The sequence below is a fragment of the Panthera leo genome, chromosome B1 (genome assembly GCF_018350215.1).
Source record: "Panthera leo isolate Ple1 chromosome B1, P.leo_Ple1_pat1.1, whole genome shotgun sequence".
Classification (NCBI taxonomy): Eukaryota; Metazoa; Chordata; class Mammalia; order Carnivora; family Felidae; genus Panthera; species Panthera leo.
Window position 1 is genome coordinate 20685685 of NC_056682.1, and position 13745 is coordinate 20699429.

General features: G+C 42.7%; 1 protein-coding gene across 3 annotated transcripts in view; it reads left to right on the forward strand.

Annotated features, from left to right (window-relative positions):
* Positions 1-2537: 2537 nt before the first annotated feature.
* The window catches only part of MTUS1 (microtubule associated scaffold protein 1), a 171417-nt gene continuing 160209 nt past the window's right edge, over positions 2538-13745 (forward strand). For all 3 annotated transcript variants that reach the window (XM_042934382.1, XM_042934383.1, XM_042934384.1), the window contains exon 1: positions 2538-2752. The gene's annotated coding sequence lies outside the window, so the exon portion shown is untranslated. The remainder of the gene's footprint in view (positions 2753-13745) is intronic.

The following is a 13745-nucleotide window of genomic DNA, read 5'->3' on the forward strand; positions in this document are numbered from 1 at the left end:
GACATGTGCACTTACGGTTTCGTTACGTAGTATGAATTGCTCTCAATGGAGGTCATTCTAATTTACATGCACATCAGCATTGTCACTGCCTGTTTCTCCAAATTTTTGCTAACACGCAGTGGTTATCAAACTTTTCAATCTTTGCAGTTCTGATAAATGAAAAAGTGTTTTTTCTATGTAGTTTCAATTTGCATTTTTCTAGTACAGAAAAAAATTCTGGTAACTTTTTTTTTTTTCTTAAGGACAAAGGACCCCTAAGTTGTGTGGAGTTAGTATCTGACCCTTAACAGGTTCCTGGAGTCTGGAGCAGGTTAACACTGGAGTTCAGAGATCAAGAATATGGCAACATGCCCAGAGCCAACATGGAAAGAAAAGTCAGCAGGCCCCACTTCAAGCATATTTGCCTTGACAGAGTTCCTGATGATGTCCCTAGAAGGTAACTTCTGTTTTTATGTGCATGCAATTACAAGCAAAGATTCAGATTTCCCAATGACCACAGAAGTTGCTTCTAATTACTTAGGTGAGGGGTGTTTTTTTTCTCTTTCCTTTCCTGCAATTTATCCCTCAGAAAAATGAAGTAAAACAGGTTCTATATTTACAGATATAACTAAGTCACACAATAGAACTATGGGGGGTTGGACCAAATCACCTGGGTCACATGAGGGTTATAAAGATTAAATGATATGTTTAACACTAGGACTATTCTGTTGAGGAAGGAGGCATGTTGCTAATTAGCATAATTGCCCCCTCACTTGCAGGAACTATGTCAGTGGGTTTGTTTTTGGGTTTTGGTTTTAGTGCTTTTGCATAAGGGAGAATCATTCATTGGTGTTTAAAGCTGTATCTGCTTAAAAATAATCGTATGCCTTTTCCTAAAGTCCTAGATACGTTCCATGTCTGTCCTTGAAATAAGTACTTCAAAAGCAAGCAAGAATTGTCGCACAGTAGAATAAAAAGACTAGGTCATGACTTAGGCCGGATGCCTTTGCGCTTACCTCTGGCTAGCTGTGTGACCTCAGTAAGTCACTTGAGCTTTCTTCAACTGAAAAATGGAGATAATAAACTGATCTATTTACTTGGGTCTTATTGAGGAAATATTGGGACATTGTACATATGAAAAGTCTGCAACTATAAATGACAATACATCTGTTAGTTGATCTAATGTTGATAGTATAGAAAACTTAAACACAGTATCCTCAGATTAATTCTCTGAAAAGACTTATTTCTCTTAAAAAGCCTTTAGCAAGTCCAAACCAGTTAATTATTACTATTGTTTTAATTTTGGTCTCCTGCACCTGGGTGGCTCAGTCAGTTAAGCCACCCACTCTTGGTTTCAGCTCAGGTTAGGATTTGAGGGTTAATGAAATCGAGCCCCGTTTATGGCTCCACACTGACAGCACAGAGCCTGCTTGGGATTCTCTCTCTCCCTGTCTCTGCCCCTCCCCTGCTCACTCACGTGCTCTCTCGCTCTCAAAATAACTAAACTTAAAGAAAAAAAAGAGATATTTAAGATTTTGATCTCAGGTTGTCTGACATTTAACAGTTAAAAATATGCCAATAGAATAAAACATTTTATGAACGTAATGGACAGCTATGGATGAAATTCGTTCAGTTTAGCAAAGAAGGACCTCATTTGTGTTTAGAGAAAAGTGGGTCGGCCTCGTTTATCTCCCTGGTGTTGTATTCTGTACACGTTTTATTCTAAGATCTAACAGCAGGAGCTCATTTCTTTAACCTTTACTAGGGGTTTGCTAGTAAACGTCTTAGTAGGACGAAGCTAAAACAGACCAGGAGTCTGACACTCTGAAGAGACCATCGGTGCTGGTTCCTAGCACACCTCCGCCCCGATCCTTCTGCGACCTCCCCACTCCCTCCCCCCACCCCCGGCCCGCCCTCGCTGCAATGCCCCACGGCTAGCTGGAAGCCAGAGAGCTCGCACGGATAAGCGAGGGGGCAAGAGCCGGGAGTAGGCAGAACTCCAGTCGCCCGCGGGGACCTGCGTGATCTGGGGACGCGCGGCTCAGGCAGGTGCGCGGTCAGCAGCCCGGGGCGCCGCGTCGCACGTGGCAACAGGTGCAGCGCGGTCCCGGGCAGACGCCCGGGTCTGGGGCGCGTCGGCATTTAGCCCGGGAGCTTGCGGGGCTTCGGGACTGGGACGCGGGAGCGCAAGAGGGGGCAGCGAAGCGGCTGGCCGAGCCCGCCAACCTGCGAGCGGAGCAGAGTCGAGCGCAGCCGAGCGGAGCCGAGCGGAGCGCGGCTGGGGCCGCCCTGGCCTGCGTGCCGAGGTACAGCCACGAGCGACTTGCAAGTGTCTCGGGGCACAGCCCCCCCTTGGTCGCCGCCTGCCCTTTGTCTCCAGCTGCAAGGCGCAGGCTGGGGCCGCCTGGAAGGGGAGGCTACGGGCCCGGGGGTGGGGGGGCAGAGGCGGCGGCGCTTTTCTATTTACAAGTTTCCCGAACTCCCCGCCCTTGCTCCACCCCCAGCGGCTCGGGAGGCGGGGAGGCTGGGACGCCCCGGACTCCGGGTTCCCGCCCGGCTGCTGCAGCCTCCGCTGGCCTGCGGGGGTGGGGTGAGGGCCTGGCCGTGTGTCCTCAGGTGCGCACGCTGCCCGCCGGGCACTGATTGCGCCGCGGGCCTCCGGGGTGGGCCTGGAGCGCCTCCGCCGGGGGTCCGGAGGGCGCCCGGGCTTGCAGTCTTGGTTTCCCCCGTCCTGCGTCTCGGCTCCCGGAGGAGGAGGAGGGAGGAGCTGCGGGTAAGCGCGGAGTTGAGGCGATTCCCGCAGCCCGGCCTGTCCGAGGTGGAGATCTCAGGCGAGGGTGGCGAGGGGACCTCCAGGACGCGACCGTCACAGGGTGACGGGACTAGCTTTGAGGGAGGGGGCGGGTATTCCCGGGGCTTGGGTGGGGGCAAAGTTGGGGAGAAGCGGGGAGGCACCCGCAGGGGAGCGGAGGCTCTGCGGGGAGCGGGTCTCACGTGGGGTCAGCTCAGCTGGTGCGGCGGGGACGGATGCGGATCTCCGTAGCTGTCACCTTCAAAGTGACCCGAGGGGTTTCCAGTAGACTCAGCCTGACAGGCATCTGCTCAGCCGGAAGCCACCCACCAGACACCTGACCCGCGGGGCCGGCAGTCCTGGCCTCGCGCGGTGCGGTTCGCTCGGGCCCATTCTCAGCTAAAGCACCCGGGGCTGAAAATGTGGCGTTCCTGAGGTTTGCTGCAACTCCCAAGGCCCTCCGTCCCGAGCCTGCCTACTTCCTGCAGCTCACTTGCGCTTTCCTAGCTCTCTAGAAAAATCCGTTCCAAAGTAAGGTCACCTGATTGACGACTAATGTGTTTTCTTACCTTACATCCTCTTCTCCGTTTTCAAGACGTACTCTTTGCTGTTATTTGTTGCCTTTGAGTTGGAATAACTTATTTTGGACTAAGAATAGGAGAGATTAATTTTCACGTAATTTTTCACATACTCTGTTAACTACAACGGAGTATTCAGCAGTGGGTGTGTAAGAAAGGAAATCCAGTGTGTTTGTTTGAATAAAATCAAAGTCTTAGGCAGAACGGGGGAGGGGTGTAACAGGCAGCGTTCAGGTTTTGCCAGGTGAAGGGATTTCAATCTCCATCCCACTAAATCCTTAGCCCTGGGGGTGGAGGGTGGGGTGCAGGTGTGAGGAGTGGAGGGAAGGAGGGCGGCAATCTGGGAGGGAGGGGAATAAAAAGGAAATGAGTCGCTGCTTCCTGGGAACCTATGACCTCCTTAAGGAGTCTAGATAACACCCAGATAACTGTGTGTTGTTAACCTGAAGAAGAACTGAAGCGCTTGGAAATGCAATAAGGTAGACCAACTAGTTTGTCAGGGATCATTGGGCCAGGAAATGATGGACAATTTAAATCGAAACAGTGATGCCCTCCCTATTTGTATAGTGCTTTGCAATGTATAAAATGCATTTATTGGTATTTTTCTTTTTCTTTATCGTTCTTTTTCTTGATATTTTTCTTACATGCAGCATTCCATAAAGAAATTATACAAAGAAACGATTGGAACTACTTATCCTTAGAAATAAAAACATAGTAGAAATTGAGTTTAAGATATATTTAACTCGTGCCAACTTTTCCACTTCTTAAAACTGTCTTTATGTGGAGAAAATAGTGCTTGCAGAAGAGCTGCGCCTTTCCATTCTGTATCAGTAATACATGGTTGCAATTTGGGATTATTTCATAGGGTTATAAAATTCCGGCTAGATTTCTTTGTTGGTATTTCAGTTACTAGTCTTAAGCACTTAGAAGGCATGTCCCATGTACCCTTAATTCTGAGTAAGGTTCTTTTTACATCTATTAGAACAACCTCTGTGTCCTGGAGTAGAGACCATTGCCAACCAGATTGTGTTTGTTGATAAGAGATAGTTGTGCATTGTACATACCATTAGGAACAACATTCCTCAAAATGGCTTTGTTCCAATTTCTAAAGTAATGCTTGCTGTAAAAAAAAAAAAAAAAAAAAAAAAAAAAAAAAAAAAGGTCGATTCAGAAAAAGTATAAGTGTTAAATAATTCCACCACCCAAATATAATCACAATGTTTTCTTCATGCTTGTTAACACATAACATAAATAGGTTTATTTTTTATAATTACATTTATACACGTACAGATTGCATGCTGATTTTTTTTCCTGCGTAACTTAGGAAAAAGCTCACCTATCATTACAGTTCTGCAAGAGTTTTATTTTAGTGGCTACATAATGTTACATTATATAGAGGTAACATGGTTGTTTATAAGCTGAACTTTTATTTCCAGTTACTGTTAAATATATACTGTTGCAACAAATATCCTTTATAAAACCTTATCTACAGGGCATATTTCCTTAGGATGGAGTCCTTGAAATACAGTTGATGGCTCAAAGATCTCTGGAGACAGATGGACCATTTGCTTTGCAAAAAATGTTTTACACAAGTATGATCCCACTAGCACTCTGAGAGTCCTTGTGTTACTATAATGTTGTAACATGGGGGCTCACTCTTAAAAGGAAAAATAATTCCTTTTATTAAAAAAAATTTTTTTAATGTTTATTTTTTGAAGGAGAGAGAGAGAGAGCATGAGCCTGTAAGGGGCAGAGAGAGAAAGGGAAAAACAGAATCTGATGCGGGCTCCAGGCTCTGAGCTGTCAGCACAGAGCCTGACGAGGGCCTGAACTCACTGTGAGATCATGACCTAAGCTGGAAGTCAGACGCCTAAATGACTGAGCCACCCAGGCACCCTGGAAAAATAATTCTTCTAGCTCTATAAGTGAACAGTGCTTTCTTTATATCTAAATTTCCATTTCTTTTATTACAAATTATGTATACCAAAAAAAATTAAGTTATTTTTAATTTTTATTCCTTTTTAATTGAATGTAGGACCACATTTTTTTCTATTGGGGTATTAATACCTTTCTATTCATAAGAACTTTTATGGATTGATAATCTTTCACCTTTCATGTTGCATATCTTTCTTCCCCATTATGTCTTGGTCTTATAAAGACCAGTAGTACATGTTTATAGTGGTTTTGACTTAGAGATGTTCTAGATTTTAATGTAGCCAAGTCTGTTGACTTTCTCAAAAACATCATTAACACTTTTGAATCCTAGCTTAAATACATGACCGTGGCAGAAGATGACTTTTAAAAGAACCCCCTGCCCCCCATGTACCCTTAATTTTGAGTAAGGTTCTTTTCAGATCCATTAGAACAACCTCTGTGTACTGGAGTAGAGACCATTGCCAACCAGATTGTGTTTGTTGATAAGTAATAGTTGTGCATTGTATATACCATTAGGAACAACATTCCTCAAAATCAGAACAGAAAGTTTTGAATTACAGGGAACAAAAATGTTTGAGGTATGTTGTTCTGTGATAATGTCAACTAGGCTCACCATCCATCTAGTTTTACTCATTTGTAGTAGTAGTATTTTGCTGTTCAATGATTGTTATAGTTCCCTACTGAATTGGTGATGAGTCTTGATATCCAGACAGATGTATATGTAGTTTAAAAGTTGTCCCAAATTTCCAATATTATTGATAGATGAAACTATTGAAAGAGGGGAAAAAAACCTCCTGACTTCCCAGACTTGAGTTCTCTTTCCATACTATGGAAGCTTAAGTACATCCTGAGAACTTTTAGAAGCCTCGTTGAGGGTGCTCTCCATGTCTGAGGACCCACAAATAAACCACTGGACCATACATCAGCCAGGAAGGTGAGGTTGGTGTGCTGTGTGTGTGTGAGGGCACTTAAAAATGCACCCCAACTTTCTCTACAGGCAGGTGAGCCTACCACGAGGTGACCTCCCCCACTGGCCTGGCAGGGACTTAGACAGCAGTGACTGTGGCCTTTAGAGAGGTGAGGAGAGACTGAGGGTGAGTGACTGTGGGCTGTAGTTGAAGGACTAGGTCATAAGGCGTATGACTTCACCAGCCTGAAATTTGGTTCGGAAAAGCCAGCTTTACGCATGGTTCCCCAAACTTGACTTAGGGAAATCTGTTATAACCAAGTTACTGAGTTCGACTGGCCAACGACTTCTTCTAAAGATGTATTTTTCTAGGGGCGCCTGGGTGGCTCAGTCAGTTAAGCATCTCACTTTGGCTCAGGTCTCGCAGTTCGTGGGTTTGAGCCCCGCGTCGGGCTCTGTGTTGACAGCTCAGAGCCTGGAGCCTGCTTTGGATTCTGTGTCTCCCTCTCTCTCTGCCCTTCCCCCACTCTCTCTCTCTCTTTCAAAAATGTTAAAAAAATTTTTTTTAAGATGTATTTTTCTAAATCAAGTTTCTACAAGATTGCTGAAATGACCACAGTATTATTTGAAATCAGTTCTAACTCTTCTATGTGGGCAGTTATCCAGGATATTAATGCATGATTTTTTTTGTTCATTTGGCTCCAGATGAAAAAGATTTTTCCATTTTGGGGATGACAGATTTGAGGGCTAATCTTTACTCTGTAGACAAATACAGTAAAACTTCACTTTCATACACAGCAAGGTATTTTGCAATTGGTGATTGCCCTGACGTATCATGTTGACACAATCAAGGAAGAAAGGGTTTGCTCAACAAATACAGAGTAGTAAGCCAGTTTGAATCTAGAGGTGTTTTACTTAAGTAAATAGCTTTCAAGCCCTTCAGAATTCCATTTTTGCATCTCTATCTTTGATTCCCAAACAGCCTCATTTATTTAAAAAAAATTTTTTTTTATGTTTATTTCTGAGACAGAGACAGAGCATGAGTGGGGGAGGGGCAGAGAGGGAGGGAGACAGAGAATCTGAAGCAGGCTCCAGGTTCTGAGCTGTCAGCACAGAGCCTGACAGGGGGCTCGAACTCACAAACCGTGAGATCATGACCTGAACGAAAGTTGGTTGCTCAACCGACTGAGCCACCCAGGTGCCCCACCTCATTTATTCATTAAAGCTAATAGGTTGGGGGTGCCTGGATGGCTCGGTTAAGCATCCGACTTCACCTCAGGTCAAGATCTCATGGTTAATGAGTTCACGCTCCGTGTTGGGCTTTGTGCTGACAGCTCAGAGCCTGGAGCCTGCTTCGGATTCTGCGTCTCTCTCTCTTTCTTTGCCCCTTCCCCTCTCATGCTCTGTCTCTCTCTCTCTCAAAAATAAACATTTAAAAAAAAATTGAAAAAACTAGTAGGTTTTCCTTAGCCTGCAGTTTATGCCCAATATTGAAGAGAAAATATTTCAAGATAAACTGTATTTAAGTCTTGCTAATAGTCGTATATCTAAGTTCATGAATGTTCTGTGTATTACTTGCATGAGTAAAAGTAAGAAAAATCACTAATCCTACCACTATTCTAACATAGAAGTTTTATTTCATTTTGAAGTTGTAAAACTAAAGATCGTTTTAAAGTCCCTTAAAGTTTGTCTTGAGGAGACATGTTTACTTGTTAGTAGGGTTGACTCAGTTCTTTTTGAGCATTGAAAGGTCATGTGAAGGTAGTACATAAGTTTCTCAAAGTAGCTGCAAAGGGCAAAGTGGTCACTGGGAAATTAACTTCCAGGTAGTGTAGTTTCCCCGAAATTGTACCCCTTTCTTGTTGCAGTAAGAGTTGTGCTAAGTGGAAGGGGAGGTCTGGCCAGCTTGGCACTGTGTGTGCACAGGAAGAAAAAAGCAGAACAAAACAGACTAAGAATGTGTCAGTCTTAAAGTTAAGGTGCCATGGAGAGAGGGGTTTAAAGCCATCAAATTCTGTATTTTCACTCTGTAAAAATTTTTTTGGTGTTTGTTTTGAGACACACACACACACACGGCACGAGCGAGCGAAAGGCAGAGAGAGAGAGGGAGACACAGAATTCGAGGAAGGCTCCAGGCTCCGAGCTGTCGGCACAGAGCCCAATGCGGGGTTCATACTCACGACCTGCGAGATCATGACCTGAGCTGAAGTTGGACGCCTAACTGGCTGAGCCACCCAGGTGCCCCTTCGCTCTATTAAATACGTGTAAATGTTTGCACCTTCTCAACGTATAGTCATTGCAAAGAAAATTAATGTTTATGTTCTTGAGCCAATCAACCACGATTCCCCTGATCTTCTACAATTAACTAAAACATTTAGGGACATTGGTGCCCTAAATTGGCATTGAGAAAGCAGTTGTTAAGAGTAGGAAGGAGAGGTGTAAAAATATATTCTTGTTTAAGCATAAAGCTTATATAATTTTGGCTTATATAACACTGGCAGTGTTCGTTACGTCTTGACTGTGGGGTTACTTCTACACTTTTTTTTGCATTGAAAACTTGGTAACATTGGGGTGCCTGAGTGGCTCAGTCAGTTGGGCGTCCAACTTTGGCTCAGGTCATGATCTCGTGGTTCATGAGTTGGAGCCCTGCATTGACTCTGTGCTGACAGCTCAGAGCCTGGAGCCTGCTTCAGGTTGTGTGTCCCCCTTTCTGCCCCTCCCCCAGTCATGCTCTGTCTCGCTCTTTTAAAAATAAACATTAAAAAAAAAATTAAAAAACTTGGTAATATTTATGTGGGTATTATTTACATATATACCAATATTGAAGAAAATGTCACTATTTCTTCACCTTATTTCAGATAAACAGTTCATTTGTGTTTAGAAGTATTGAGTGACAAATGAAAAATTCTCTTAAGTTTGTGTCTTAAGATGGTTTTCATGATTGTTAATAATTGACATCAAGTTAAAACTGCATGTTCTCTTCTTTTTTTTTTTTTTAAGTTTATATTTGAGAGAGGCAGAGAGTGGGAGAGAGAGAATTCCAGCTAACAGTGTGGAGCCTGCTGTGGGGCTCAAGCCCATCAACTATGAGATCATGACCGGAGATGAAATCCAGTCAGATGCTTAACTGACTAAGCCACCTAGGCACCCCTAAAACTGCATCTTCTTTTAAAATAAAACTCACTTGGTAAGCTGCATGGAACAAAAATAGAAGCTTGTATAGATATAAGCCATGTAAGAGCAGACCTTCAAAAATGATCTCCTCCCCCTTTCCACCCTGTCAAGTCAGTTGAGTTGTATTTGCCAGAATAAGTGCCAGTTAAAACACCTTGTGCTATGAAAAGCCTGGGTTTTAGTTCTCTAGTAAACTGCTATACTATAGTCCTCTTATTCTAGGCAAACTAGGGAATTGAACTCTATGTGCGCATTTCTACTAATCTAACTCAATAGATTATAATTCAGGCAAGGGTCCCAGAATTCCTACTTGTTGGTGATAGAGTCAGAAGGATTGGAGAAATGAGAAATGGGTGAAAAAGCATACATTTTTCTATCTACAAGAAAAACGCACTTGTTTTATTAGATCTTCAGTCTGGACTCCATATGTAGAACCCATTTATGTGGAGTGTTATATAGTTAGAATTATGTTTTCATGTTAAATGGTAAATACAAGGCACGAGTAAGAATCCTTGCTGTTAAACTCAGACTATGTATTGAGTACTCCCTGTGGTCCAGATGTTGGTTGTGCAAGGTAGAAGGGCACAGACGTGGAAAAAAGAATTGGCTCCCATTCTCAGAGGAGTCAGCAGAAAAGCCTCAACCGTTGGGAGAAGTGCAGTATGGAGAATGTTAGTGTCGAGGGTCCTAGAAATATCCTTCCCAGATCGTTAACATTGTGCCATGTGTTGAGAATTCTACCTGCTACGTTGAGCAAATTTTGGTAAAGCTAAGTCTGTTTTCACATTTTTGGTTACCTACAGGCTCTTCCTCCTTAATGGTGGATCGTGATTACTCTCAGAATTGTTGAGAAGCAGGATGCTTAGCAGTGCTGTCTAGTTTCACTTACTTGCTCTGGATAATCTTTTAGTGACCTCTTCCAACGTATTTTTGTTGAAACTTGTAAGCTTCTTGAGGACAGGGTCTAAACCTGATGACGTCGGGCGTATTTGCACTTTTGTAATGATTTGCACCAGATGTAGCCTGGAACAAATCATCTAGAGACTAATGGCATGGGAGTTTGAAATTCTTTCTTGCATCAGTCACAGCTACTAGAAGGTCTTTTAAGCCAGAGATAATAATTTACGTACTGCTTTTCTAGACTTTCCTCTTTGTCCTGTCCCTCACCCCCTGTGATAGACCCGGCAAACCTAGAGAGGCAGCCTCTCTGGTGGCCCTGTGTCCTTCTGAAAGCTGGTAGGAGTTAGGACAAGGTATGAGGTTCCTATTTCTTTGGAGTTACAGTTCTGTTTCATAATAAAGTGCCAGTCTCAGAACATCTGGCAAACTCATGTGCAAATACTTGTACCGAATTAATTCCACTTGTGATAATTGATTACATTCTCCTTTGGTGCAGACCATCACCATTTCTCATACAGACGGGCTGTTTCTTGTTTCCAGAAATATGTATTTACGTTTTCTTTTTGTTTTTAATTTTTAAAATGTTTTTATTTATTTTTGAGACAGAGAGAGACAGAGCATGAGCAGAGGAGGGGCAGAGAGAGAGAGAGGGAGACACAGAATCTGAAGCAGGCTCCAGGCTCTGAGCTATCAGCACAGAGCCTGATGTGGGGCTTGAACTCACAGACTGTGAGATCATGACCTGAGCCGAAGTCAGGCGCTAAACGGACTGAGCCACCCCGGCACCCCTGTATTTACATTTTAAAAAGCAATTCAGATGAATTTTCAGTCTGGGATTGTTCTTTCTCTCCTTGGACTTCGTAAGATTTATTTCAGAGCAGTTTTGCATTTCTCTAAAACTTTTTGATGGCCCACAAAACTTGCTGGTTATTGAATTTGACTTTGTGCTCTTTAATAGTTGACTTTTTAATTTAAGACTTAAAAACTTCTGATCGTGCTTTATGGAGCTATTAATGGCAGCTGTGTGGAGGAATTTACCAATTCATTTTACTTCCAGCATAAGAGGGGTGGTCTAGTCAATAAAATGGGAATGGAGATAGGAAAAATGCTGCATTTCTCTTTTCAGGAAAAACTTTAAATGATTTTATATTCGGAGCATGACTTTGGTGTCAGAAAATGGTTAGCTCTTATTATGCTGAACCCTTAAAATTTGAAATGTACACAATCAAATGAAAATTATTTTCTGCTTAAGTGATTTAAGTATAAGCCTCCAGGACAAGGTATTGTTGTTTTTTTTTTTAATCTTATTTTTATTAAGATTGGAATAATGGAGGTATTTCAACATTTAGCTGGATTTTACTCACCCTGATGTCCAGTTTGAAACTTTGGACACATACTTTGTTGTAGAATTGGAAAAAATGTTACTGATGTCCAGTACATTGGGTACAGGGGTCTAATGAGGAGTGTACAGACTTCAGAATTTGACCAAGCTGGGTTCATGTCTGAGATCTTCTGTGTTAGCCACGTGGATTCGGTAAGTTACTTTCTTTTGCACCATTACCCCATGAGGACAGTGGGGATAATACCTGCCACCTGGGGTTATTCTACCACAGTGCCAAATATATGTCATCTCTTCTGATTCATGGCTAGGAAGTTTCATTTAATTTCCTCACCCGAACTTTGATAGGGTGGTTGCTTGGGTCTGTGGATGCTGCTCTCTTTTGGGAATTCAATTCCAGGTACAAGAGCATGATCACTTTTCCTGAAAAAAGAATTGGTTTATACCAGTAACAGTTGAGTGTATTTATTCTTTGACTCCAGCTTCGTCACCTCTTGATTTTCTTCGGAGTTTGAGTTTAGTGAGTTCCTGATAATTTTTTAGGATAATTTGTTACATTTGAGCTGCGGTTTTGTTGTTGCTTTTTGTTTTTGAATTTTATTGATGTATTTTGAGAGCAAGAGAGGGTGCACAAACAGGGGAGTAACAGAGAGAGAGCGGGAGAGAGAGAATCCCAAGCAGGCTCCATGATATCAGTGCAGAGCCCAATGCGGGGCTCGAACTCACAAACCACGAGATCATGACCTGAGTGGAAATCAACAGTTGGACGCCCATCTGACTAAGCTCCCTGGGTGCCCCATTGAGCTGTGTTTTTTTAATCAAAGCAAAAGGAAATGAAAATCCAGGATTGCCACTTACACACACACACACACATATAGACACATAAACACATGCTCCACACCAATATTAAAATCAAAGTGAAACAATAACTCTGTATGTTTTTGGATAGTACCTTGGAAATGGGACATTAAGGACCTTTTCACTCACTTAACACACCATCCCTTGTAAGGTGGACAGCACAGGTTGGGAGAGGTCTATTTTATACATGAGGAAATTGACTGGAACTATTTGCATAAATGTTTTATATTATGACAAGTAAGTTAGAGACCCAGGACTAGGACCCAGGCCTTCTCTCCTGGTCTATTCTGTGCTCACAGTATCATGCTGTTCCTTGACTACTTCTAAAGCCATAAAAAGTGATGACTGTTGCTAGGATTGTCTCCATATTGGTGAAGTGGGACCAAAAGCATCCTAGTTTGAGAGTGTAACATTTCAGATGACATTGCTTAGAATTATGGCTTGTTATTTTTCCATCTTCTAACTGCAGAACATAAACCAGAATGTTAAATCCTGTAAGCCACTAAGATCAGTAGCACAAATGGAAAGTTGATAGTTGCAGATCATTACAATGGTCTGTTACATTTCTGTGACATTTTACAGTTTTTATACTGCTTTATTCAAAAAGAACCAAAGAAAATTCTCACAAAACAGTACTCTGAATCATTTGATTGTACAGTAATACATTGTAAAATGTACCCATTTTACAGATAGCTATCCAAGGCCATATATGTTGAATAGGAGCTAATACTTGTTTTTCTGAAACACATTTTTCCATAAATATCTTGAATCCTTTTTCCTTATTTGAAACTACATGGAGGCAGGTAATTCTCGGGCAGGTGGAGTTAATCCCAGGTAGAAATTTAACTAGAAGGTGAGACCTGGGGTCCATCAGAACTGGGAAGAGACTGTCCCGTAAAACCACAGTTACACCCTGAGTGTCAGTCATGGTTTCTAGCCCTAAAGGTCAATAGTTCTGTATTACCAAAATGACTTCTAAGGAATACATGGTATGAGGGCCTGACAAGTAGGCCATTTTAGAGGGGTCAGCTCTTTCTTCCTTGGAGCTGCTCCTATGGGTTACATCTGTACATATACTGACCTTCTGTTAAGGAACTCTTACTTGCCAGGGGGAGAGCCTGCCTTAGGTAATCATTTTCCACGTAAAAGGTACAGGAAGTTGATGTTTAACGAAGGTTGGGAGGTATGATGTGAGGTGCCAACTTGCGTAACTCCGCACACGGCATTTTTCAATTGGACTTGGCAGAATTCAAATGGAAAATTGTTTCCTTTTAGACAAGTGGA